Source organism: Echeneis naucrates, chromosome 7 (assembly GCF_900963305.1).
Source record: "Echeneis naucrates chromosome 7, fEcheNa1.1, whole genome shotgun sequence".
NCBI lineage: Eukaryota > Metazoa > Chordata > Actinopteri > Carangiformes > Echeneidae > Echeneis > Echeneis naucrates.
This window is the reverse complement of record NC_042517.1, coordinates 7230175-7256879: the sequence shown is the minus strand read 5'-3', so window position 1 is coordinate 7256879 and position 26705 is coordinate 7230175.

Genomic DNA, 26705 nt, shown 5'->3' with positions numbered 1-26705 from the left:
TCCAGCTAAGAAAGCCAGATGGTAGTTGTGATTGAATAAGCATTTAGTAATAAAATTTGAACTTCATTTTATAGCTCCACATAGTTGAAGTTGACAAGAACTTTTTGAGGATCATACAGGACCACTCAAAAGCTTGGACATTCAAATGAATAGAAAAGTGTGTCCAAACTGTGTTTGGATAATTGTGTTGACTAAATTGTGCTCCACTTCAGATAAAAATGCACTCCACCACTCATGGGAAGAAGAAACTAAGGGAACTAAGGGAAACTGTAATATCTCTCTCCCTCCAGCTAAGCATTATGTAACACCAGGTGCTGTTCTGGTAAAAAAAAAAAAAAAATTAAAAAAGCTGGAAAAAAAATGTTGATATTGAGTGTCACTGTTCTCTACAATAGGGGCTTAGATTTCACTCGCACTTTGCGAAACCCTAATCTGCAACTGGAGGCTTCAAGATGTGTGTGTTCATCTGCTGCATTGCCAGAGGGATGAATACAGTACCTTAGTACACATTCAAAAACAATTTGGTTCAAAATCAATTATAGCTCCCAACACTTTCACCACAAATTGTTTAATTTCAGTTTAAGGTTGGTATGTAGCCATTTGTGCTTGATATGTGTGGGTCTATCCTTTTCACACCGAGTGAGTGGGAGGGAATTAAATGAGGGGAATAAATAACATCCCTACCAGCTGGTAACAGAAAAAAAGAAGTCTGTCTGTCTCCACTTCCTCCAGTTAAAATCCAAACAGAGCAGGAGGAGCTCCAACGGTTACAGTGTTCTTGTTCCCCATTAAGTGACAGGTGACAGACCGTGAATTTACATGAGCTTTACATATCAATAAAGCCGCTCTGGAGAAGAGCACACCTTCTCCATCAGCGTGTTTGTTCTCGTCACAAGGCTTCATCGGGTGATTGTTTTCCTTCAACCCAGTTTATTGCTTGGAAAGAGTAGTGAGCAAATGTGAGAAATTGGGTTCATCTTATCTGCTTCGATAGCTGCCGCGAAAATGAAATGGAACAACAATCAAACACAATGTTCTAAATCACACAAAGGCTTTATCTTGTGTTGTTTGAGCCGCAGAACCTGGAACTACATCACTGACAATGACTCAGCTATGTTGATTTATTGGACTTTTACTTCAGTCTTTTGGTTGTTTTGGGGGGTTTTTGTGGCCAGGGACGGGGCGGTGTTGTTTTTCACTCCAAATGCTGGGATTTTATTGCAAAAATAGTGGTGGATCAGCACTGCAAGACTCATACTAACTGAAAAGGAAGGGAGTAACTTCTTGCCAAAGTAAACAAGGCAGTGTGTGGCGGTTGGAAAAAATGATCAAACTGGGCGAATAAAATGCAGCGGAGCTGTGAGTAACTCTGATCTACTCCTGTGGATTCAGTAGATGGGAGAAGATCGCTGCTGTGATATCAAATTGACCTCTGACACACACGGTGGCATCAGAGCTTCGTTTGATCAGTTGGCCAACTTTCGCTGTATCAGTGATTTTGTATCTGCAGCTCTCAAGGCTATTTCGGGCTACGTTCAGCCACTGAGACCCCACTGCCGGAATACAACGGACCTTCCATGTAAACAGGCGGATGGCTGCTGAACGTACAGGTGAATGCATAATTTCAGCGATTAAAAAGCCGTTGCCCTCCTTCCTCCTCACGTCTCCCTGAGCACTTAACAAGGTCAGCCATTCCTGTGCGGAAACAACAAGCTCTCATGAATAAGTGGCTGTTGAGGCCATCGCAGAATAAATTTGTTTTTACAAGCCTAATCAACAGTCGCTCATTAATCTGTGATTGTAGTTTGTATTGATCCCCCTTGCATAGCAATTAACGACTGGGAGATTTTTATTGTGCAGGTTTACTGACCATCATTGACCACCATGAATAGAATCCTGAAGCTGGGCCGAAAAAGGGAGTTGCACAGGAGGCCCCCTTGGTTTCATTTAACTGTGGCTATCTGGATCAAGATTGCAGATAACTTCTATTTTGATAGTACAAGCCCACATATGTGAATACACTGGACACCTTGGTGCAATTTTGCAAAGCACTTAAAAATAAATATTCTGTTATTTTTACCAGCAGTTTGGTTTATTAGAGTTAAGATTAAACAGGTGTTTAATCTCAGATTTCCCCTCAAAAGGCAGATGGTGTCCACATTTGCTCGACGCTTTAAAAGAAATATGAACTTCTGCCAACTACGAGCAAATGATAACAGTACTTGGCAAATATTATTATTGTAATAATTAAAAAAAGAAAACACACCATCTGCCTCTGGTTGCAGTTTTGTGGCACAGTCTTTGCGGTTGTTGCTGACTAAAGCACAGCCCACTATTGGTGCCACATCTTCAAAAACCCCACAAATCCTCAGTCACTGTGATACTGAGTACTATGAATTGGGGGAATTCAAACAGGCTGTCCATCAAACACACCTCACTGACTGTCCATAGCTGCTGTCGGCACTTCAGCAGTGCAGAGTGATGGTAGACCATTTAGTGACAGGATTTTGAAGTAAAATACAAGTAGAAGCTGTTATCTGCCAGCTGTCCGGTGGAATTGAACCACGTATTGCACCTCGGAGAGGAGGAGAGCAGAAATATAGCAACACATTTTGGCCTCCTCTCTTTACTTGTTTGGGAAGCAAACATTTTGGACCAAAGCCCATACTTAAAATAACTATGTGCATACTGTACCTACACTCTTTAGTCATTGGACCCACGAAAGGAAGCAGAGGTATGCAAGTGAACAAACATCATACTGGTGAACACAGGCCAACTCAAACATCATCAGTATTATTTATATGTTGTGTTGTTATGCAACTGTCCATTGTGGAAAATATCCCCTGAATAATACAGAGGACATGCCTTTGGTGTCCTTAGTTGTAGCTCCAGGCTCCAGCTGTGCTCCCATGTCATTAAGCTGTGCAACATTTTAAAGTGACAGACTTCCTTTGACTTTATCCTTAAAATAGTATATATTTAGTGTGGATGTGAATATATAGGGCAGTTAATAAATGCCAAATGTATATCGAAGTTGGTTTAGAAGCAGTCACTACCAAAAAGAGCCAGTTCTGATCATGAAAAAGCAACTGGAGGGATTCAATAGAATTTCTTTTTTTTTTTTTTCATTCTGGAAATGCAGTTTCAAAAACTGTCAAATAAATAAAGGAATTAATTGATGTCATCTCTCGCTGGTGGGAAATTGAGCAGACGACCCAGGGGAGAATCATTTTTCGGCAAAACAAATTTTTGTCAAAACACTGCAAAACAGCTATCAGGCATCAAATGTTTAGAACACCAAAAGGAGAAACTTTTATTGACTGTGTGTGTGTGTCATATTGGTAGGTCAGACTGTTTCTTGGTTTGTACTTGAACGGTCTCTGGAGTGGAATAAGAAAGCAGAGCAGCTGAGCATTCAAGCTGCAGGCAGTGAGGATAAACAGTGTACGGAGTAGGACAGCATCACGGCAGCCCCTTTAGTCCCACGCAGTCTGCACAGGAGGGACGGCACTCAAGCAAAAAGCCATCTATCTGTTAAACACACCCTCTGGAATATTTATCGCCGCTGTACGCGGCACCCATCCGCTGGCATCTCAATGTCCTCCCAGCTGCCTGTTCCACTCAGGTAAATCAAAGTGACTGTTTCACTGAATGAAGTATGTAAAACCATTAGGGCAAATTGCAGTAACCAGTAGGGCCTGCTGCTTCCCCACACTCTGCTGAGAGGCTGTGGGCGTTGTGTATCACAGGAGACGCATCAGCTTTGAAAGGGGAGTTCATGCCGTTGATGGCGCTTGTCACATCAGAGCCTTTATGTTTAGGTGAGAATTCTCAAGCGACACCCAGCTAATGGCTCCATATCGATGCACGTCCCCACGGCCTGTCTGTCCGTGACCTTTCATCATTAATCCCGCACACCGTGTGCTAGAGCGCCACACATGCTTAGCTGTGGATATCCAAAGAGCCGTGCAGACGGTTCTCTGGCTGGCAGGTTTGGAGGAAACAATCATCCTTGCTAGTGACCCAAGCTTTGTCTGACACTGCTTTTTCTGCGCAACGCCTTCAACAGATAAACAAAAGATTCAATCGACCCGACTTCTTCGATGGCTCTCATCTGACACTCCATCACTGCTCTCAGCCAGACCAGGCTCAGCTTTGCTGCTCTGCTTTCAATCACTGGGCAAGGTCCTCCCAAAAGCAAAGAGCTCTGAGAGAAGACAGACGACGACATTTTCGGACCGTGCTTGAGGACAGACACAGGACAGGACACGCACTGAAAAGGCTGTTAACCCCTTGATGCATGAATTTATTTCCAATCGTATAAGAGATGGATTATTTTTGTTTTTGCTTCCAAACAGATGCTAAATTAACTGGAATTTGTCAGTTTGACTATAGCACATGCACTGAATATAAATTTAGATAGGATGCAAATTAGCAACAACAGGCAATACTGACTGGTCCCATGGGAAACAGGTGCTTGCAAAGGGTTCCTAGGTAGGTATCGACTACCCACAAAGCGGGATTAAGGAAATAAATAAGCTATCTCGGCTCCATTCTGAATGCAAGCGTGTTGGTTTATTCTATTTTTATGCAGGTCAGTGCATGAAACAGAATCCACATCACACGACGCATGTAACCTGTGATTCCTCTCGTACAGGTTTACTCAAAACAAGGCAACATGCAGGTTCACACAAATTTGGGGACTGAGGTGAATTTGCTACAATTGGTTGGGTCAAGGTTTAAATCGGTAATTACCGGACGTGATAACGTGATTTTGTGTGTAACAGTGAGCTATATATATATATATATATATATATATGCTCAAAGAGTGACACCTGCAGGACAATTAAAGGTGGCAGAATCCAATTCAACCACTATTAGCCAAAATGTGAAAGGATACCTCGCTGCTTCAGCTGCCAAGTTGGATGCAACAACAAACGTCACGGCAGCAATGAAGATAACTCTAACCCTAACCCTCTCCATCATGTAAAGTGAATGGACCCTCCAGAAGAGCCTTTGGTCATCGAGTCGGTCCATACATAACATTTTTATGATTTTGATATGTCCAAAATGCCTTGAGGCCACATTCTTTTAGACGTGAGGATGAACTGATCGAAGGTTCATAGACCTTTGCCACAATTTAACTGAAACGGCCAAAGTATTATCCAAACGGTCAAAGGTCAGCTTCACTGATCATACTGTTCTGCAGACCTCAGGCTATTATTGAATACTGTAACTCAGGAAGGGGGGATTATCACCATATATCCTTTAACTTCACTGGGTGGTGGAGGTCTTCAACAACGGGCTTTAATTCTAGATTTTAATCATTCCAGATGATCATGGATTTGGCTTTTCCTTTTTAAATCTGAGTGTGCTGTGTAAAATGCACTGCAATGTGAGCTGTGTCGCGCTTCTTTGCACTGACAGGCTTCTTGTAACATGTTACACACACACACACACAAGGTTCAATTTCATCCCCAATTTCATCAAAAATAAATCAATTCTTTATTTTAGTGCTTAGTAGTTTTTCATTGAACACAAGGAAGTACAGATAAGTAGCCAACTAATGAAAAATAACATGATGCTGCCGTGGGCTGGCTTTCCTCCTGTCCTCCCCAATTTACTGAGTCACCAGCTGCCACTTACCATTTATGAGTTGATATCATTTTTATCTTTAAACACTGAGGCAGTGTCCAGGGGTGGACCGTTGCTGACTCACCTTACATGAATAACAAAGTTAGGGAAGAACAAAAAAAAGAAAAGAAAGAAATTGGCTGAAAATCTTAGAGAAATGTCATTCCAGAGAATTAGTTGTGGATCTAGCAGCAGAAACAGGACTACAGCTTCCAGTGCAGCTTCCAACACATCCAGTATTACCACCAGTCAAGTTTTGTGCCACAAGCAGAAGGCAAAAAACTGCAGGAAGCTTCTCTTGTGAGTATATTTAGCGGGAAACTTTTTACATCTTTGTTTTTGTTTTTTCTACTCTCATCAGTAATTCTAAAGTCAAATCAAAGTAATTAAGATACTTAAGTGTGTGTGATCATCTCAGATCCACTGAATTATATTTGATTTCAGAACAGCCTCCTATGACGTAGTGACATGATAGATCAAGTGAGCAACATATAATGAGTTAATAAGAGAGATTTTAAGTTGCTGGTAGGATGAACATTTGTCACAGCTAGGCTAGACTGCTGGCTTTCTTTCTACTCCATCTCAGCTAATCTTAGCAACCGGATCTTTAAGGCTTTTTATGAAATGTGAAAATAAGCACATACACACTCACTTTGTTGGTCATTCATGTGTAATTGGGGTCAAATTAGATAATTCTATCTATGACCTGAAGGCTCCATGACACAATTTGAAATCCGTCTTTGGATAGTGCACCAAGGAAGAAGTGACAGAGGCTAAACATGGATCAATACATCGGACCATTAATATCTTCATTCCAATACAGAAAAACACAATGACGGCAGTCTGTATTGATTGGAGTGGCCTTTCTCTCTTCCTGCAGGCTGATGCTGAAGCCAGTGTTTTGACATCTTTAACGCTCTTTGTTGGATCTTAGAGATTCGTCTATCCATCCATCTTCTACCGCTTTTCCGTTTCCAGGTCGCGGGCGGTGCTGGAGCCAACCCCAGCTCACTCTGGGTGAGGGCGGGGTCACCCTGGACAGATCAGCAGTCCATCACAGGGCCAACACACAGAGACAGACTCACCACTCACATGCAGACCTACAGACAGTTTAGAGTCAGCAGTTAACCCAAACATGATGTCTTTGGACGGTGGGAGGAAACCCACGCAGACACGGGGAGAACATGCAAACTCTGCACAGAAAGGCCCCAGGCCGGGAACCGAACCCACAACCTTTCATCTTGGGCGACCGCACTAACCGCTACACAGCCATTGTTGCCACTGAGAGATTCTTTTTTTTTTTTTCAACTCTGTGGCCCTCCTTTTATCCGCCTCTGTCTCTGTCTAGCAAATTCAAACCTTGCTCTGACAGACAGTGTTTCTGTCCTATAAATGACCTCTCATATGGGAATTCTGTCTTCCTTTCACAGCAGTACATCTGCCCCAGTAAGAAACCTACATATACAGGCCCATCACTGTGTTATGTTCCCAAAAGCCCCCTCTGATGTTCTGGTGTGTTGGGAACATATTACCCTTCGGTGTGCAGGCATTTCCTTCTGTCCGCTTTTCACCACCTGCGTTTGGTAGCAAAACAATTGAAAAGTTAAAATATGAACACAATGTGAACTCAGTCATGTCTCCAAGTGTCTGGCCCTGATTTTTCACTTTATTCTTAGTTGAGCCTAATTTTGTCTAAAAAGCAGAAGTAGGTTAATGAGTGAATGAAGTCGTCAATAATTTGCCCCCAAGTTTCCCTCAGCTTGTCTCTCACACCTCCATTGATGAAACACATTCCACTTCATCTTTAGCGCCGTGAGTTCAATTTCATTTTTAAGGTTAAAGTAAATGGAAACAAACAAGCGGTGTTTCCATGACGATTCTTCCTCGCCGGGTGTACGACATCGTGTGCGGCAGAGACCAGGGGAGAAATAGCTTGACAGGCAGAAGTTTTTATGTCAGTAATTTCACTCTTGTCTCTTTGTTGCATTTCTTTCTTTTCTTTTTTCGTGGCTACCTGTCACATTCATTTAGACTGAGACGAGGTGGGGTGCTTTCTGAACCAAAGTGCCCTTCAGTGTGCTCAGGCGAGTTCTCCCTGGGAATAAAACCAAAACCACAGGCTTCCACTCCATGAAACAATTCTGCCTGCCTCTCCTCAGAGATCTGCCTCTATAATCTATTGAATTTCAAAACACATTGGCAGGGAGACAAAAGCTCAGGGCATGATGCAATGTGTTTATTTGTGGTAATGAAATCTAGATTGAGACGAGGTCTTTGGCCACTTAATCAATCCCCTGAGTGATTTTCTATGGCTCTGTCTGCACATTTAGGCTCAATTCACAGGGGTGCAAGCCCACAAAGGTTGCTGACAGTTGAAGGGAATTAAAGGCGGCACAAGTTGCCTTTTAGGCCATTTAGGGGCTCTAGGCCTTCTCACATTGACCCAGAATACACCACTTGCACTGGCAGACTGAAAATGCAGAGTTGCTCACAGAATAGAGCATTCAAACACTGAGAAATATGCATGAATATCGAACGGCACAGTAAATTGAATCTAATGATCACTTCCCCTTGAAACGAGATCTGTTTTTCTCTAATATTATTTATTCATGCTTTACTGTGACAAAGCACGGGCTTGTTCCTGCCGTGGAAATGTGGTGTATAGTTCTGCTCAACTACAAACCAGACATGGAGCTCTCTTACAAACTGTGCCCGCCGACTGGCTGCAGAATCTGAACGCGACCAGAGGGGATGAAGGGGCGAATCCACACTGTGGTTCGTTTCAGCACTGCAGTGTTTCTCTGACTGCCTAATGAGGCCTTATTAATTCAGATCAGGGTGAATGATTACCTCATCATTCCCCGTTCTCCAGAGAGCTCCCTCTCCCTCTGTACTCTGCCTGGTAAATTTACAGCACAATAATCCAGAGAGCGTCTCTCGCCATGAGACTTTAATACACCGCGTAAGGAGCGAGCACTGAGCAATACAAGCTAGGACAGACCTCTAATATGAACAAGTCATACATGTTCCTGTGGGGTTCGGCAATTACTTGGAATTGTTTTAAGTCTGCACAATCGAATGGTATCTTTTTTTTATCTATTTTTTATCTATTCTCTTCGGGAGAGCCTGCACTCCCACTAGCAGCAGATCTCTGAAAGTGAACACAGAATACCCTCCCTATCTCAGTGCAAAGACTAGTTGCCTAGCAATGAAGTGTCTGATTTTATGGTCTGTGAGGCTTACATACGAAAGAAAAGGAACAAAATCCATCAAGATTAGATTTTAAGTACTGTAACAGCCAGACTCTTATTCTGTTTTTGTATGCTCATGTGGACAACATCAGGCCTTTGGTTTTTGGATATTGACAGCAAACAATGCTGTGTGTGGAGGCTTAATCCTCAGTAAGTGACACATCACTCACTGATCCAGCTCCACGGGTGATGCTGCTCTCATCATCTTTTGACAGAGTTGATGAAATATTAAGCAAAACCTAATCTCCATGGGCAACACGGGGTTTGGTATCGATCCACTTCGGACCAATTTCAGCGATGAATGTCACCGCTAGATCTATTAATTCACAGCCAGGATGTCAATGCCTCCACAGTCTTAGTGAAAGATTCTTCTAGTGGTATTTTTCCACAATAGGTCTGAGCGTGTGATTTATTCAACGGTTGATTTTCGCGTTACTGTCAATATGCAAGAAACAGCCCACTTCCCACCTTTATGGAAATCTTTTATTTACCAGTCTAACTGCTGTTTCCGTGTTTGTTATCTAGACTATTGGGAAGCACAAACTTGGGAATTTCAGTTTTGAGGAATCTTAACCCTACCCTAACCCTAACCCAACTTGAGGATTATCCTGTGTTCAAAGCTTAAGAAAATGCTCCTGTCCTGACAAACTCCAGCCTGTGATAGGATGACTGAAGTAATAGATACACAGCTGGAATTCGAAGAAGCGTCTACTGCCATCCGACGTGACCAGTGAATTACCTAATGAAGGAAAACGGATAAAATCATGATCCTTTATCCTGTATGTGACAGAACACTGTTCAAAAATGCAATGAGCGATGTCACATCCATTTCAGTGCCATTCTAAATGATGTTTATATTTCGCTTTATCCAGGTTGGCTTTCACTGTTTATACTACATTAAAAGTAAAGAGCCTTCAACAAAGCACTCTCTAGCAAACAGTTTCTGGTAATTTATTTTCTTTCTTGGTAGCAAAGACAGAATCAGCTTGATGTTACAATTGCTTCTTCTTTTAACTATGATGGGTTTGTGGATTTAGCAATGCAGTTGTTTTTTTTTTTTTGGCCCTGAACTTAAACAAACCTTAAAGAGTGTCTGTGGGCACAACACAGCACACATTCAATCCAGCCTCTCAAATCACCCCATCTCCACCACCACTCCATTTGCTTGTTCACATTCCAGACCATTTCATCTTAAGTGGGGATGGGTTATAACGTTTCCAACGCTGAGAACTCACTGATGCAGGCTTACAGGTCACACTCCCAGAGAAGCCCTAAGTCTAGGATGGAAGAAATACCCCATATTCACAGTTCTGTTCAGTTATATTTCCAAATACTGAAAAATAAGTCTGTCTGATCATACATCAGGCAGACATGCTGACAGAGAATATTTTTGTGCATGCATTACAAAATGTTGTGCGTGACAAAATAGTAGGAATTTCTTCTTTCTGCCTTGTGTTACACTTTCGAGGACTATGAAAATGACACTTAGAAGGACTATGATGCTGCAAAGCGGACGGCCCTTTCGCCTCTTGTGCAACAGTAATGAGTCACCAGTCAAACATGAACAATGGCCCACATGACACTGTTAAATGGATACGTGGCAGCTCACAGTGGCAAACCAATAAGGATATTTCAGCCAACTCTTACTCTTGAGAGTATTTTGACCTCATGTAGCAAATTGTTTTGCCTTTAATGTGTATTTACTATTCCGATTCAGGCTCACCGTTCTCATCACCCATATTTTCAGCAGCAGCAGGGAGCTGTTAAGCCAGAAAGCTTTTAGAAACCAAAGCACCAACCCCTGCACTTTCCAGGGATTGGTGACTAGTTGCTGAAGGAGGAAGGATTGCTCGTTTCAATACAAAAGATGCTGAAGTCATATTCATTGAGTGGGCACAAACATTACTTTAAAAAGAATTCTTATTGTTCTCTTTTTTTGCTGATGTGTATATAGTTAATCGTTTGACAACATTTGCTGCAAGGACTGCAGATAAATCTTTTTCCCCCAGACTGGCAGAATGATCATATTTAGCACACAGCAAATGAAAACCAGTGTAATATGATGAGAGGGCTTTTGTTTTGACGTCTATTGTCATAAATCACTTATTGGATACATTTCTCTATTCGTCCAGGTGAATAAGTTCAGTTATCAAAAATATCTTTTTTAGTTTTAAGGAGGGATTTTGTTAAATTTGCCATGTATTTGATGTAAGGAGAACAGTTAGCCTTTGTCTTTATTTCACTGTGTCTTTAACACTGTGAGCATTCATTTGTGAATCAATAAGGTTATTTTTGGATCTGGCAGGTTTTCCTACAACTGACAAAAAAGACTACAAGCGTGAGAGGAAAATGTCCAGATCATGAGTCAAGAGAGTCGAGAGAGGTTATTTTTCAAAAGCTCAATTTAAGAGGAAAATAGATAAAAGCTTGCACTGATATTAAAAGCACTGTTGTATCTTTTGAATTTGCCGTTCCTTTGGACGATTAGTGAGTAACTCACTCAACGGAGCTCAGAGCTCACCAGGGGAATAAGTTAAAATCCACAAAACCCCAAACTTTTTAAGATGTTCCTCCTCTTCACCTCCTCGCTCCACTTTCGGCAAAAGCAGATGAGAGCATGTGTGGCCAGCTCATATAACACATACTAGAAAAGAGTGTGAGAGTGCCTGCTCTGAAAAGAGTCTGCTGATGTTCGCCTGCATTTTTAATTAAATTCATCCTCTATACTTCACCCCTGCTGCATCTCCATGCTGCCGAAGCTCTTTAGAATGAGAACGACCAGGAGAGACAGTCTGAAAACGCTGCAAGATGGCTCAACCCATATATCCAGGTATTAAGAAGGGAAATAGACTCCAGTGGCAGGATTTCCTGTTCAACATCAACATGTAATCTTATTGGACTGTGTTTCAGTCTCAGGTTTATACTCATCACTGTGTGTTATTGGTATTTAACTGTGTACTAAGCTGTATACTGCACTTGACAGCCAATCAGACACTCTGCATCAGAACGTGATGTGTGTGTGTGTCTGTCTTTTTGCGTGAGTGTGTGTAAATTGAGGTGGATAATTACATTCACCACGAAAGATTCAGTGTTCGTACGCACTCATAATTCATGTTTAGATTTTGGGAGTACAAATGATGCAGAACTGAGGAGAAAAGAATTCCCCGGTCCAAGCCTGTAAGTCATTTTAGAAGAACATCTCTGTTACCTTTGCCTATGTGTGCATCAACCACACATGTTCTGGCCAGTCAGCTGGAGCTGTGACCTAGACTCAACGCTCCTCAGGCTCTGTGCTTCAGCACATTCAGTTTGAGGTGAATTAATGGATACCATGTTAGACATACAGCCCTTTCAGCACATGGTGCCCGAAGGTTGAGCCTCAAAAGTAATTGAACATTTTCACTTTGAGCGCTCTCACTTAGTATACGACAAATTATTACAACTGGATAATTGTTTGACCTATTATATCAGCTACTTTCCTGACCAGAATACAAATTTTGATTCGCGTGCAAACGTGAAAAATGACAACAAATCAACTTCGAACCTTGAACAGACAATCATGAACTTAAACAAATTCAAGATATTTAATATTTTGTAGAGAATCATTTTGCAGTCATCAGTGCATGAAGACTTCAGTAAATTTTTTGTACAGTTTTCCTTCTGTATGCTTATATGGCCCACATCCAGACCTTTGTATCTTTAAGGCTTACTGAAGATTTGAATCTTATGTACAATCCTCCAAGGTTATGGCCAAGGATTCTTTTCTTCACCTTTAACAAGCAAACATGTCCACATCCACATTCCACATGAGAGCTTTGTTGACTTCCTGCACAGTTATAAAGGGGCTTTTCTTTGCCATACAATAGATTTTCATTCACCATACTCGAGTTCAAATTACTTTTGAACCTTGGTAGTTACAGGTGCTATGTATTAAAAGGGCTATATCTTATGTACAATCTTTTTCATTGGTATACACCTTCTCACATTATAGATGAGACTTTAATGGAGTGTCCATTAATTCATTTCAGGTTTCATGTGCTGGAGCACAGCGCATGAAGAACAACTATGTCTGGTGTTGACTGTATCTGGTTTTAAATGTAACCATGACAAAATCCTTTAGCAGCTATTACATTAGGCTATTGTATATTCTAGCCTATTAAGTAGAAAATGTGAATATGTTCCATTAGTGCTGACCATTTTCCAAAGCACTTAGAAACACATTATTAGCCCTTTGGAAAAAATATAGCTATTTAAGAGAAGGAGGCATTTTTTGGGAGCAAAATCCTGCCTCCTCTTCTTCTTTTATTCGTTAATCTTCCAAATTAGACTCAGTTTTTTAATTGATTTCCTACCTCCAGGTAGACCTTTATAAACCCTCAGCACTTCGTATTACTGTGATTTGGTAGCACTTCCTCTTCTAACCTCGGAGGGGCAAAAATATCAAAATTGTATTATTATTTTTTTTTTTAATACCTTTTTTCCAGCAGCAGGGGTCTCATCTTCAAAGCTATGTTCATGTAATCCAGCTGGAATGGCAAAATGTTTACCTGTGTTGAACGAAATGTATCCAATCCAAATCCAATATTTTCACAGCTGGTGCACAGTTTGAGTTTTCTCTTAAAGTATTCTGAAACATAGATCCAGCTCCACTGCACCATACCTGACATTAAACTTAACACAGTCTGTGTTTATGTTAGATTTGAAAGTGTATTTCAACCAATGAGAAACTTTGTCATCTTAGCAGAGATTACATTTCTTGAAGACCTGACTCAGTTAAAAACAAACTTTCAAATGCACCGCTGCAAAGGATCACGGAGAGGAGTGCTGACGCCGCAGACTTTCCAGGCAACTAATGCGGTTCCACAATACTTTTAGCACAGAACGTAAATGTACAGAAGCTGCAGAAAGGCTGTTCTTCTTACAGTGACGAGGTCGGGACTGACCGTGAGTGAGCATTAGCTTTTGTTCCGATTGCGGGTTCAAAGCAAGATTAATCTGCTCACCTCAGATTATTGTTGACCTCGGAGAAAAGGAACAGCTGACAAGTTTGTGTACAATACCATTCATATTTCCGGAAAATGATTCCACGGTTCACGCATCCTTCAAAAATCACTGACTGTCTCACAGTCTCGGCAGACAGAGGCAAATGAAAATAAATCAACCTTGAACCCTGAACCTTGAAAACTGGGTTTAGAAAAGACATTTCAGTTGAAGAGCTTCTGAATTACCAAGTACAAGGTCAACTCCATGTTATTTGTGTGTGTGTGTGTGTGTGCCATGCCTTAAAGAGACATTACTGGACACGTGAGCGCGTAGGAGCGTGTTCCTGGTCTTCACAGTGCAGTAGATCTTCAAGTGGAGAAAGATTCTCATTTCCTCTCGGCCAGAAGGCTTGGGGTGAGTTGATGCACAGAGCTCGCCGCCCGTGTAAAATTGACCATGAAAGTCGCTCAATTCAGATCAAAGTCAATACAGCCCCTCTCGCCTGTTCTGTGGCTTCAGTGCATTAGAGTTTGCGAGGGGGCTTAGAGGTTTTTTCTCCACTTTCCAACTCCATTGAGTGACCAGGAACATTGCGATGAAGGGATCCTGTGTATCTATGAAAATAGATTTGGTGATGGATCGTGGCAGATGGCTGTCCACAAAAAATATGCACACAAGATTCATCGAACATGAAAATCTTTCGAAACCATCCACTTTGAGATAATAATGTCATAAAACTAACTGAGATTCTTCATGCAATGTCTTTTAAGATTGTCTTGGATCAAAGTTGCCACATGTGGTCCACCTTACTTATCAAACAGAGAGGGATTCAGAGGGGATTTACTTCCCTTATGGGCTGTTTTTTCATTGCCAGAAGAAAATGCCAGAATTAGCTGAGGTTGTTTTTTCCGCTACTTTCCTTTACCAAGATTGTTGTTCAGGAGAGAATGACAATTTGACTGTCAGTCGAAGCTAACAACACCATCCTTTCACTGGCTGCATCCTAAAACTACTGAAGTGCAACAATAGTTAGTCCACACTTTGTGGACATCATTTTATAGGAACGGAAGGAAATCAAGGTGAGCTTCTTCTGAATGAATATAAACAGTAGCAAAAGTATCCGTCAGGATCACAGACAGAATGGACTCACAAATCTAACTCGGGTCAGATTTTCAATGTCCTTTAATACAATCAAAGTTTTTGGTACACAGATGGGCAAACAATTAAGCAACGGTGTCAGAATCATTCGGCACATGACCAAAAAACACTCAATCAAGAAACACACACAAGGACAAAGACTGGTGAGATCGCACTGCGGTAAAGATGACACGCTGTGGAAGGGAGGGAGAGCACACCTTATATACACAAGGGTTGTTTTTTTTTTTTTTCTTGCTAAAATTGAAAGAATCAAGAACAAAAACAGAACACAGCTAATACGTTTTCCAATTTCATTCAGTGTGTTTTACTCTTGAATTTGCCTGTGAAAGAGTGAGACAGTGACACAGTATTCCCCAGAGAAGCAACACACAAGACCCACACATACACTCATACACCAACGCATACAAAAACTCAATGTTTAACACAAATTATCATTGATCATTTCAAGCAAGTTTGTTTTGTTGTTTTTTAATTTATTTAAAACCACAACCACAATCTAATCCTGAGCTCCACCGATCTAACCATGATGATGAAAGATGCCTAACCTTAAACCAAATCATGATCTTTCTCGAACCTTAACGTTGTAGTTTTGTGCCTCCAGTGAGACAAACCTCAATCATCGGGGAGTCAGAAATGATTAAATCTCACCTCCAATGATATGAAACACTTTTTGAAAGCCAGCAACAAACACTATCCTGTCAAGAGTGATGGGAGGGAATGGAGGTGACAAATATGTTCTCTACAACCAAATTACAACAACAAAGGTGATTCCTTGAACCTCATACTATTTTACTTTTGGAATAAGCGATTAGATCACAAATAAAGATAATTTAAAGATAAACATTCATTCATTCATTCATTCATCTTCAATTGCGGTTGCGATGGCTGCTGCAGCCAATCCCAGCTCACAGTGTGTGAGGGCGGGCTCACCCTGGACGGGTCAGCAGTCCACCGCAGGGCCAACACACAGAGACAGACAGAGACCAACAACCACTCATACTCACACTTACTGACAATTTAGAGTCACCAGTTCACCCAAACATGATGTCTTTTGTACCAAAAGATGATCATGGTAAAAAAAAATATCTGCATGAACATACCTGGAAGATTGGATCTGCTGCAATCCCTCCTGGAGCCTGAATTTATCTTACATCTGTTTCCTTTTCTTTTGATTCCATTTGCCACCTGCAGCTGTCGAAATCAGCCAACTGCAAAAAGAACATTTTTATTGAATACACTGTGATTTTCTGAGTGCCTAAAAATGTCTAAACTGGATAGATGATAAAAATCCCAGTAGAGAGATTTCCTGGTGATAAAAATAAGGTAGTGCCCAATTAAGCCTTAACCCTAACTAACCCCATTTTAAATTTAATTTGATGCTTAAAATGCCACCAAGCTGGTCTAGAATAAATATCACCTCTCTATGGTAAAATATAACATTTGATGTAAAAATCTAAATGAATCATTCAAAGGTAAGAAATACTTACTACAAATCTACAAAGAAATTAAGATTGTTAATGCATATAAGGATCATTTTTACTCCGGTTGGTTTAAAAACAATCTTTTTTTTTTTTTTACCACATATAAAGGAAATCACAGAATACTCCTCAGGGTAACAGGATCACTTTAGAAAATGACATGAAAGCTGTTGAAATTCATTAATGTCTCAAACAGTGTTAGACTAAAGCAGTGTCGTTCTGGAAACAGAACTGGCACGTGGAGCTGAGGATAATGCACGTTGTCACGATACAGGGTGTCCATAAAGTCTCTTTACGATTTGAAAGAATTATTACAAAAGTAATTGATGAGATATCGTAATGTGATTTATTGTGTGTATGTTATAAAAGTTTTTTAATCACGTTGTATTTCAGGTACCCTGTTGATGAAACAGGTACCGTAGTGGTAAATGCCCTCACCCTAACCCAAAGACAAAGCTACGGGGCATCAGTGACCTAAAGCAGAAGATCCCTGATGCCATTGCCACCACTGATGAGGCTCATTTTTTAAGTTGCAAAGAGACTTTATGGACACTCTATATATTTGGTCTTACACTCTTTATTGAACTGGAATCTGGCCAGGTTCCTGCTACCTTGACGAGCGGCTCTTCTCGAGCTATTACAACGTGGAGCAATTAAGAGGACACATGAGCGCGCCCACTGAACTGCCTGAAAAATTAAAAAAAAAAAAAAAAAAAAAAGAATTAGGTTGCATTTGGCTTGCTAATTAAGTTTCGATACAACAAATTAATATTTGTGTCACTTCAGTAGACCTTAGAGAAGTTTTCAACATATGCATTTCTGCAGTGGCTTTTGATACATTTTTTTCTACGCATCGCAAAAATTCAAATTCCACATCACTGACTCAATCAGCATTTTGTTTGTTTCAGCTGTCCAGAACATTAAACAGGAGACCATATTGATTAATGACATTTCATTTTTTTCCGGCATGCCATGTAGGAAACCCCAGAGTGTTCTGATATATGTCCCCTAATTAGAGCGAGCCAGCTAACGAGCCTCGTTTGGGTTAGAAAACTAATAAAGGAAATCTAATGCAGAGCTGATACCCTGTGGCAATTAGATAAGTTACCAGACAAGCAGTATTTTTTCCAAGTGTTTCTGGGGAGCTTCAACATCAGAAAAACATTGTTAAGTGGTCTTCATTACCTGAGATGAATTTGACCATTACGGAGCACAGCTGATCAAGATTCATCAGACCAAAGGCATTTGCCCAAGCTGATGGGAATCAGCCAATACATCTGGCTCATTAAGAGCAGCCTTGTCACAAGCTAAAACAGGGACTCACAGTCGTGCATTTCCTCAGACAGTAATGTCATACCACATACAAAGGAACGGTGAAAGCCAGAATAATAATAATAAAAACAAAACCATTCCAGCACAATCACCGTTCTTTTCTTCACATAGTTGAAATGGATTAATAATTAACCTGCCCCTACAGGTATGGCGTAGTCTGCTGTACTTTTAAAGTTCATGCCACTGATACCGCATCCACTTTTAATGGCAATGTCTTTTACCAGCGTGCATCCAAATAAACCTGCGCTACAGTGACTGTTAAAAAAGCCCACTGCAGGCTATCACTGTTTGCTGCGTCAATTCAATTACGAGGATCGACACTCAGACCCTAAAAAGCTGAAAAGCTAGAGTTACCTTTCTGTCAATATCACACTGTGTTCACCGGTCATCATTTGAATGGATTTCTATTTAGAGTCTACTCTTACATCCAGCTGCTATACAGCAATGAGTTTGATTTTTGCTTTTCGTTTGAAAGTGCTTGGCTGCTGGATTCAGACTGGTGGGGGATCTTTGAATGCATGAATAGCAGGAGAGTGCTCTTAATAGCACTCCCCAGAATTCTCAAACTTTTACTGTCTTTGTATTAATATGGAAAAGTATTTAGTATACTTTATTTGTCTGTCTCTATATGGCAGACCTGTACGAGAATGCTGACCGGTCAAGACAAACCGCACGCCTCACCTAAGATGGGATTGGCTCCAGCCCACCTGTCAACCTCTCAGACCTTCAGAGGTTAAGTGGTGGAGCTAATGGACGGATAGAACCACGAGCCTCTTATTGGTTGTTCTCACAGCTTGTATCCAACTTGGATATGTATGTCATGCAAAAATATTCGTTGAACTGCATTGTATTTCCAGCACATCGGGCATTTTACTAGGAAAATATATAAAATCTTCTAAGCAAGAACAGTGCTTAAGAATAAAAGAGAGTGAATTTTCCACATATTGCGGAGAGTTTCATTTTACATGAGGACGACATAGAAACAGAACCAAATGACCACAAGCCACATTCCTTGTTTGGCACAAAAATACAGTTAATGAATTTCAGTCATTACATTAAGATGATATCGTCCAAAGTATTATCAGTTTAGCATAAAATTGATCTTTGGCCAAGTAAAGGCCACTGAAAGCTTGATTATGGTAAAGGAAAGACTGTGGTTATGGTTGAAAGAAAGCAGCTGCCTGGCTGTTAGAAGACCAGTCTCCCATTTCAGAGTCTAACAATTTGTACCCCAACTATGCACTTCAACACCCCCTAAGGTCTTGGTCACAAAATCAATTAAAACAGCAAAAGTCCATGGCAAAATCAATTAAGTCCAATGAAATAGCTGTTTGCACCATTGCACCAATCACAAGTTATCATGGCAGTGTTGACCTTTGAGCGAACACAGAGAGAGAGTGCAAATTGAGGAAAGCTGTCGTAGGCTGTTAGCTGTGTTTCATCACACGGTCTTATTTAACCTCCCTGATTATAAACTGCCCCACAGAAGAGAAATGGTTTGTAGAGGAAGATCCAAAGTACAAACACTGTGTGTATGTGTGTGTGTGTTTCTATGTTAAATTCAATGTGCATATGTATTTAATATGAAAGTTTGTTTCAACTGATTTTTGAATCAGATTTTGATTGATTTAGATTTTTGATTTAGATTCAGATTTGCTAGAGGGAGTATGAGAGTTCTGGGGAAACAGAAAGTTGTGTGGCTGACTCGCACCAGCATGTTCCCAGTTGTTTAGTGTGTTATCAATTAGTTCTCCAACACGAGTAAATTGTCTCTATGTCACAATTAATTATTTTGCAAAAGAAAGAAACAATGTTATTCAAGTTATCACAAGAGACACATAAGAAAATGTAACCGCATAGACTTAATGGAGTAAGCTATTGCATTTGAATGCATTATTTATCAAATTTAATTTTATGTCTTGTCACGGTCTGCTGGTTCTCTGTTCTGTGTGTGCGGCGAAACCAAGGCATGTGTGGTGCAATACTCTTTGCTCTGTCAATGGGAAATACATAAAGCGGCTTGCGCACAACCATTAGAGTCCGTCAGCAACCGGGGGGCATTGGTGACATTGGTGTTTGCACAGCGAAGGCAACAAAGAAGAGGGGACTGAGGGATCATAAATTTGGCACGCATGGATATTGCAAATTTAAGGATTACCGAGGGAGGGTGAAGGTCCACTTTCCCTTTCCGTGGCTGCCACACTGTGTTGACTTATGAAAGTGGTTGACTGGGAGATTGCAGATGAGAGACCCATGCAGAGAGCAGAGGTGAAGGCAATGGCTTTATTTCCATTTGATGGGTGGCCAACATTAGCTCTGCCAATAGGTCAGTATTGTTTGCTAAAGTTTGTGAATGCAAACCCAAACTGGTTACTCTACAAGCAGTTTTAACAGCCACAAAGACCATCAGATACCAGTTTTCTTGATTAATGTTTGAAAGCAGAAATGACATGCTATGCCAGGTACTGTTACCTTCTTTGTTAGCTAAGCTTAACCTATAATCCTCTCTTTAGTCAGTGCATTCTCAATAAAAACCAACTAACCCTTTACTTTTAACTCCACTTTTAATGGTGTTTTTGTGGGTGTCATTTGTTTGAAGTTTTCTTTTCTGTTATTGCCTGAGTTTTTCCAACTCTGTGATGGTGCTTTAGCACTAGTATGTCCACAAAGGCAGAGTTTCAAACGGCTTCGGATGGAGTCTGGCAATGAGAGGTGTATTTGTTTAGTTGCTGAGTTCCAATATCAGCAGCCTATGTCCAGCAGCTCCTCCTCAAATCTATCCCAAGATCTATTACAATCTCAGTCACTGGACGTAGATGGAAGCCACGGGACATTTCAGACCGCTGTGACGCATGTAAAGTAAATCCGTCAAGGATTGTGAATAGCCCAGATAGGTCTGATGTGTCTTCGCTGTGTGACACCAGCAGAGTCCAAGGGGTGTAATACTAAAGCATCCTGAACTGATTGCTTTAGGGCTCACTGCAGCGGCGAGGGACAACATAATCCTCTCAGTGTTGAATGACTCACTACGTACCTCTAAATGTGTTTGTGTCACAGAAAATAATAGATGCAACGTACAATTTCTGTGTTGCTCTATTACTTTTGCTCAAGGGCACAATATGCTGGAGAACTGCTGACTTCCTAGAACATCCTCAGAGCAATCACAGCAGCTCCATAATTTCTCAACATCTGTTGCCTGTGTTACAAAACAACATAAAAGTATCACTGGGTTTTGCAGAATATGAAAAGTCATTAAAGGTCATTATTACATGGGAATATGACATAGAGGAGGCCAAAAGGGAATACTGAGATCCAATTAATCAACTTGTGCATGGTGTCTATGAATAATTTGCTCATTTAAGTTCATTCGCTTTAATACTATGACTGTACATACTAAGAAATGTTGGTTGTTTTTATGAAAAGCGTTACTGCTAGTTTTTTCGCAGCTTTTAATACAGATCTTGGTCACTTGGCCAGTTGAAAGTGTCAGTTGGGACTGAAGGTAAGATGAAAAAGGGAAATGAGATGTTCTCGAGGCTACAATAGTCACTACAGGCATATCACTTCCAAATGTGTACTGTTGTGTGAACTGAGACAAGTTGATCATGAGTGTAATGGTGTTATAGCAGCACAATGCTAGGCCACTGTAATACTGTTTGAATACAGAAAAACAACAGCACCTCTTGAGGTACTGCAACTTGTTTTATCTTAACAAACCTTTAAAGACTTTGATAGGTTCATCCCTTGAAGCTGTGCTTGAAGCTAATCTCAAAAAGAAAATGATCAAAACAAGCTGACAGAAACGAGGTCACCACCATGCCCCAAGGCTTGAACATGATCATAAATAACAGAAGTATGATTGTTTTGGCTGCCTCACCACCCAGCAGAGAAGGAGCAACAACAGCATCCATCGGCGTCATTTGCTGTCCACGTACAGTTTTTGGTTGGTCTCTACCTACTGCTGAGAGAAATAACTGGATCTTCAGATGTGAAGTCATTGTGTGTCTTAAAATCTGAAGCTTTTGTCGCTCTGATCTGGTCATCTACAGATCTGGTCTTCACAGTTTCAGTCTCTTACTGTGATATGTTGAATCTGACTTCAGCACCCCCCCAACCCCCACTTTTTTTTATGTGAACAGTTGAGTCCGCACAGTTTATTGGATGAGTTTGCTGAGTCATCTGTCCAGAGAGTTATTTTAAAGTTATAAAAGAGGCAACTCTATAAATAATTTACTCTATAATACAACAGCATTCATATTGATGAACAGTTTGACTGACTAAAGCTCCATTTAGGCAGGATTAATGTTACGTTGGGAGGAAGAGAACAAAATGTTTGCTACTCAGTGGTTTTACTCATTACGCCAGATCAGGACATTGTCTGTAACGGGGTCACTGGACAAAGCCGAAGGAGAAAGCAACAACTCTGCCCGAGAGAGCACAGGAGAGTTGGAGGAGGCTGTCACAGAGGATCAGGCAATGCAGTCAAATCTCATTTCACATTAAACGCATACTGACACCAACAACTTAAGTTCATTACAGCTAATACTATCCCAGACGTGCACTGTAAAAAGCCACGCCCATATATCCACACAGTGATCACAAAAAAAAGCTGTCTGACACTCATCTGGCGTTCAGGTAAAAACACCGGGATGTCAGGATAACACCAACACTTACCTGTAGCTGACTTCATAACAGCACAGTGATGAATTCTCATGGCGTTTTTCTTGCTGTCACATTGACCTAATGAGGGGTTAATACTTTCTGTTACCAGAATGCTTCCACTTGTCTCGTTAATAAGAACACTTCTGATTGACTGCACTTTTACTCTAAAGTCAAAATCTCTCACTGATCCCGCACTTTGATTTTTTTTATGAAAGGACAAGCCGCTCTTCATGCAGGCTAGACTTTACTCCACTTAAAAGGAGAAACGTATCGCTTTGAATGGGGTTTAAATTACAGGGGGATCAGTGAGTTTACATAAATATGGCATGTTAGTACTGAGGGGAAAAAATTCCATGAACCCAAACGGGATGAAAATCGCTGACCAAAACAGGCAGTGTTAAAATCTTCCAATTCCCTTAGAAGAATAAAAACAATCTGAATCTGGCTCAAGACATACGTTTTGGTAGTTTTGCCTCTTTTTTTCTGAACATATTTATTTCTACTTAACTGTTTTATTATGAAAAACCTTTAGACATCATGGGTTTAGACTGTAATCAGATCTGAGCTGCCTACAATGACTCATACCACAACTTTATTGATAATCTTAATTATAAAAAGAATGACTGCTCAAATGAGACAACAATACCATCACCAGACGCTGAGTATGACTCTAAACTGTCTTTAAAAAAAAATATTGATGAATTAAACAATTAGCAATGGACTCCAACAGATGAAATTAATAGTAACATTTAATGTATTCATGATTAACTAATAAGGTCTCAATTTAATAATGATGGTATTAGAGAGATTAAAGCTTATTACTCATAAAAGTAATCAAAGTGTCTTGTAAATTTCATTGTAATTAATCGTTCATGACGTTGCCACCTCTCACTGTGACGTTCAAGTGTAAATAGAGCACCATCATCTCACAGATCATGTGCTCAGACACTCAGACACACACAGCACAGGCTGGAGGTTTAACAGTGAGTTTCCTTTTCGTTAGACAAACTTAGTAAAAAATAAAAATAAAAAAAAAATCACAGTTTCATTTTTTTTTTTTTTTTGTAAGGAACCTGCACATACAAGACGGAGCATCGTGCTGTGTTTTTGTTTCACTGTTGCCAGGCGACTGCAGAATAACTGACAGTCTGCTGTCAGTCACACAGCCAGCTGTTATTTACAGTGCTGCCTTGGTGTGATCCAGCTATCCAAGTATTGTGTAGAAAAGGAGCTTCCGAGCTGCTGTACTTCACCCGGAGGGTCCATATCTGCATTAATATGACTGGTGAACATAGGAAAAGAAAAAAAACAAACAAAATAAAAAATGTGGAGGCGAATTGTCTCAGTTCGGGGTGCTTGAGGTGCTTGAAGCTCCCTTCCAAAAATTCAAGGTGACTGAAGCGGAGTGATGCAAGACACAGCACCGCCAGCAGCATCTACCACCAGCTTAACTTTACCGATCAAACCTGCATTCATTCAAAGGCTGGAGCTCAGCCACTCTGGAGAGCTGCAACAATCTCTGTTTTATCTCATGAAAATAAACCCTCTCTATCAAGATAACAGAGCAAGAGCTAATTCCACTGACAATGACCCCCATTGCTGGAGATGTTCATCTTTTTTACATTCAATATTCCTTACTCAAAATGCAGAGTGGACTGGAGTGAGCGTATTTTGTCTCCATTACAATCATCAGGAAATGAGCTGTTGCGATCATCATCATTAACATCATCATCAACAAAAATAATATGAAGCTATAAACAACAAATCTTGTATTGTTGTTCTAAAAAAACGTAATGCTTCTAGCAAGTGTGAAGCCACTTTTAGACCTTTTGATCCAATTGACATCAGCCCTTCTATCATCCTCAAATATAACAACCCATTTGATCTTGGGGTCAGTATGGCCCACAGTCAAGGAGCCTTGCTGCAGCCAATCCCAGCTCACCCTGGACAGGTCGCCAGTCCATCACAGGGACAACACACAGAGACAGACAGAGACCACCAACCACTCGCACTCAGACCTACAGACAGTTTAGAGTCGGCACGGGGAGAACATGTACACTCTGCACAGAAAGGCCCCAGGCCGGGAACCGAACCCACAGAAATCCATTATGCCAGCACGCTGCCTTGCAGACATATTTCTTGCATTGAGCACTGGTCGTACTTGTCTTTGGATCACATTAGGTGGGACAAACCTCGCACCTGCCACATTACTTGCCTGTGCTTTGTACCATTCGAGAGGTTTTGGTTCCTCAGCGGGCCATAAAATGTGTAATGTTATTGCCATGCGGTCCTTCAGCCACATCAAGCACAACCTTTGTGCCCTGATGTTTTTCAGCTGCTTCCTCCTGTGTAGACCTGCATAATCCAGGCATAGCTGGAGTGTGCATCACATGCTGCCCAAACGATGCTGTCTTTGAAAGGTCTGATCAGCATATATTGTCAGAATGGACGGTGCCCACGAAACGCAAAAGTCACCATGCAAAGTTCTAATGAGAATATGTTTTCCCTGCCTGAGGTCACACGCACGGACAGACATGTTTTACACAGCTCAAACAACTTGGGGTCAACACCGATGCATGCAAAATGTGTACAGCAAATTGAAAAAGCATCATTATCATAATTTTATGCGTAATCTGTTGTCTCTTTCAAATTAGGAAAATTAATGAAATATGAACCTAAAAAAACTGTCAAAAAAGCTACAGTTTTTTGAATGATAATCAGTGAAGCTCGATAGGAGGGTTGAATTAGATGCAATGAACTTGAACATTAATTTTTCCATCAGATTATGTTTCTTGACAGTCAAAAACTTATTGGTTGGATTTAAGTAATCCTTCAAATAAGCAAACTGCGACCTTTTCTCTGGTTGTTTTTTCATGTCCAAGGGCACATTCATGCTCTCCAGAGGATGAACTGTTTCCCATAAGGCCTGTCCTCTCTGACATTACTTTTTTTTTTTCTCACTTTCAGCTTTTCATTATTGCATGTTTGATTTGGCTGCTTTTTTTTTGGCCAGATGCCCTTCCTGTCCCAACCCGGCCTGTTTTTCATGGCTTGGGACTACCACAAGCCTGCCACTTATTTGCCTCGTGGCTGAGGTTTAAACCCGGGGCCTCTGCATGCAAAGCACACGTTCTACCACTGAGTATATTCAGTCTCTGAAGATACCTTAAAACTTTTCTGCTATTAAAGCTACATTTATCAAAGGTGTCAGTCAGACCGACAGCCCGCTAAAGAAATGTCACCGGAGTCCAAACCAGTTACCCTGAGCTTTCAAGAGATGATTCAAATGATTTCTGCAAAAAATGCTCTGCTAGAATGATGAAACACTACCTGCCCATGTGTCAATCACATAACACAATGAAGTCCTGCTCTTTCTTTTTAGATTTCAGCCGCTTTGTGGTTCAATCTCATATAATCAGTCAGCGCTGCGAACTAAAAGGTTCTACATCATTAGTGACCCAAGAGGCATTAAAGTGCACTGCAGCCTGAATGGATGTCAACATGCACAGACGGTTGTAGAGGAAAATCTAAACCATGTCATATGAAAATTAAAAAAAAACAACAAAACAATCCTATAATCTCCAAACTCATGATAAGATTCCTGAACTTAGGACCCTCTGTAAGTCAAAGCCAGTTTTACCTTGGAGCAGATAGCGATTTATTCTAACATGTCAAAAGGAATTCAAAACCATGATGATGAGAGTAGAGACCAAGCCGCTGAAATCATATAACAACCTAGTAGTAGTTTGCTCACTCAAATTGTCCTCCGTTTCACTCCCAGGTTTTTAAGCCCAGGTTGTCAACAGAGAAGTGCTAGAATATATCTGCTTTAGATATAACCGAATGAATAATTAAAAACCTGAAGCTTCATGCGTCAAGGAAGGGTGATGTGTACATGGCTTTGAACAAGCTGCAGAGGAAATGAATAAATACATAAATTGTGTCCATGCGTTTGTGTGTGCGTGTATTTGAAGTACACAAGAAGGAAGCCACAGAATTGAAATTACAAGGGGGGATGAAAGCAAGAGTTATTTTAACATAAAGCACGACCTGTCAGAAAGCGTTTTAACTCTCCAACAGTGAAGGCTGTTTAGGCAGAGTATGTGAAATGACACGTCCAACCTGTTATTGTTACAGGAAGCACCACAAACAAACTCTTAAATTTGGCGGGTTGCTTTGAAAACTTCACAAATTGCATTTGAAAAGC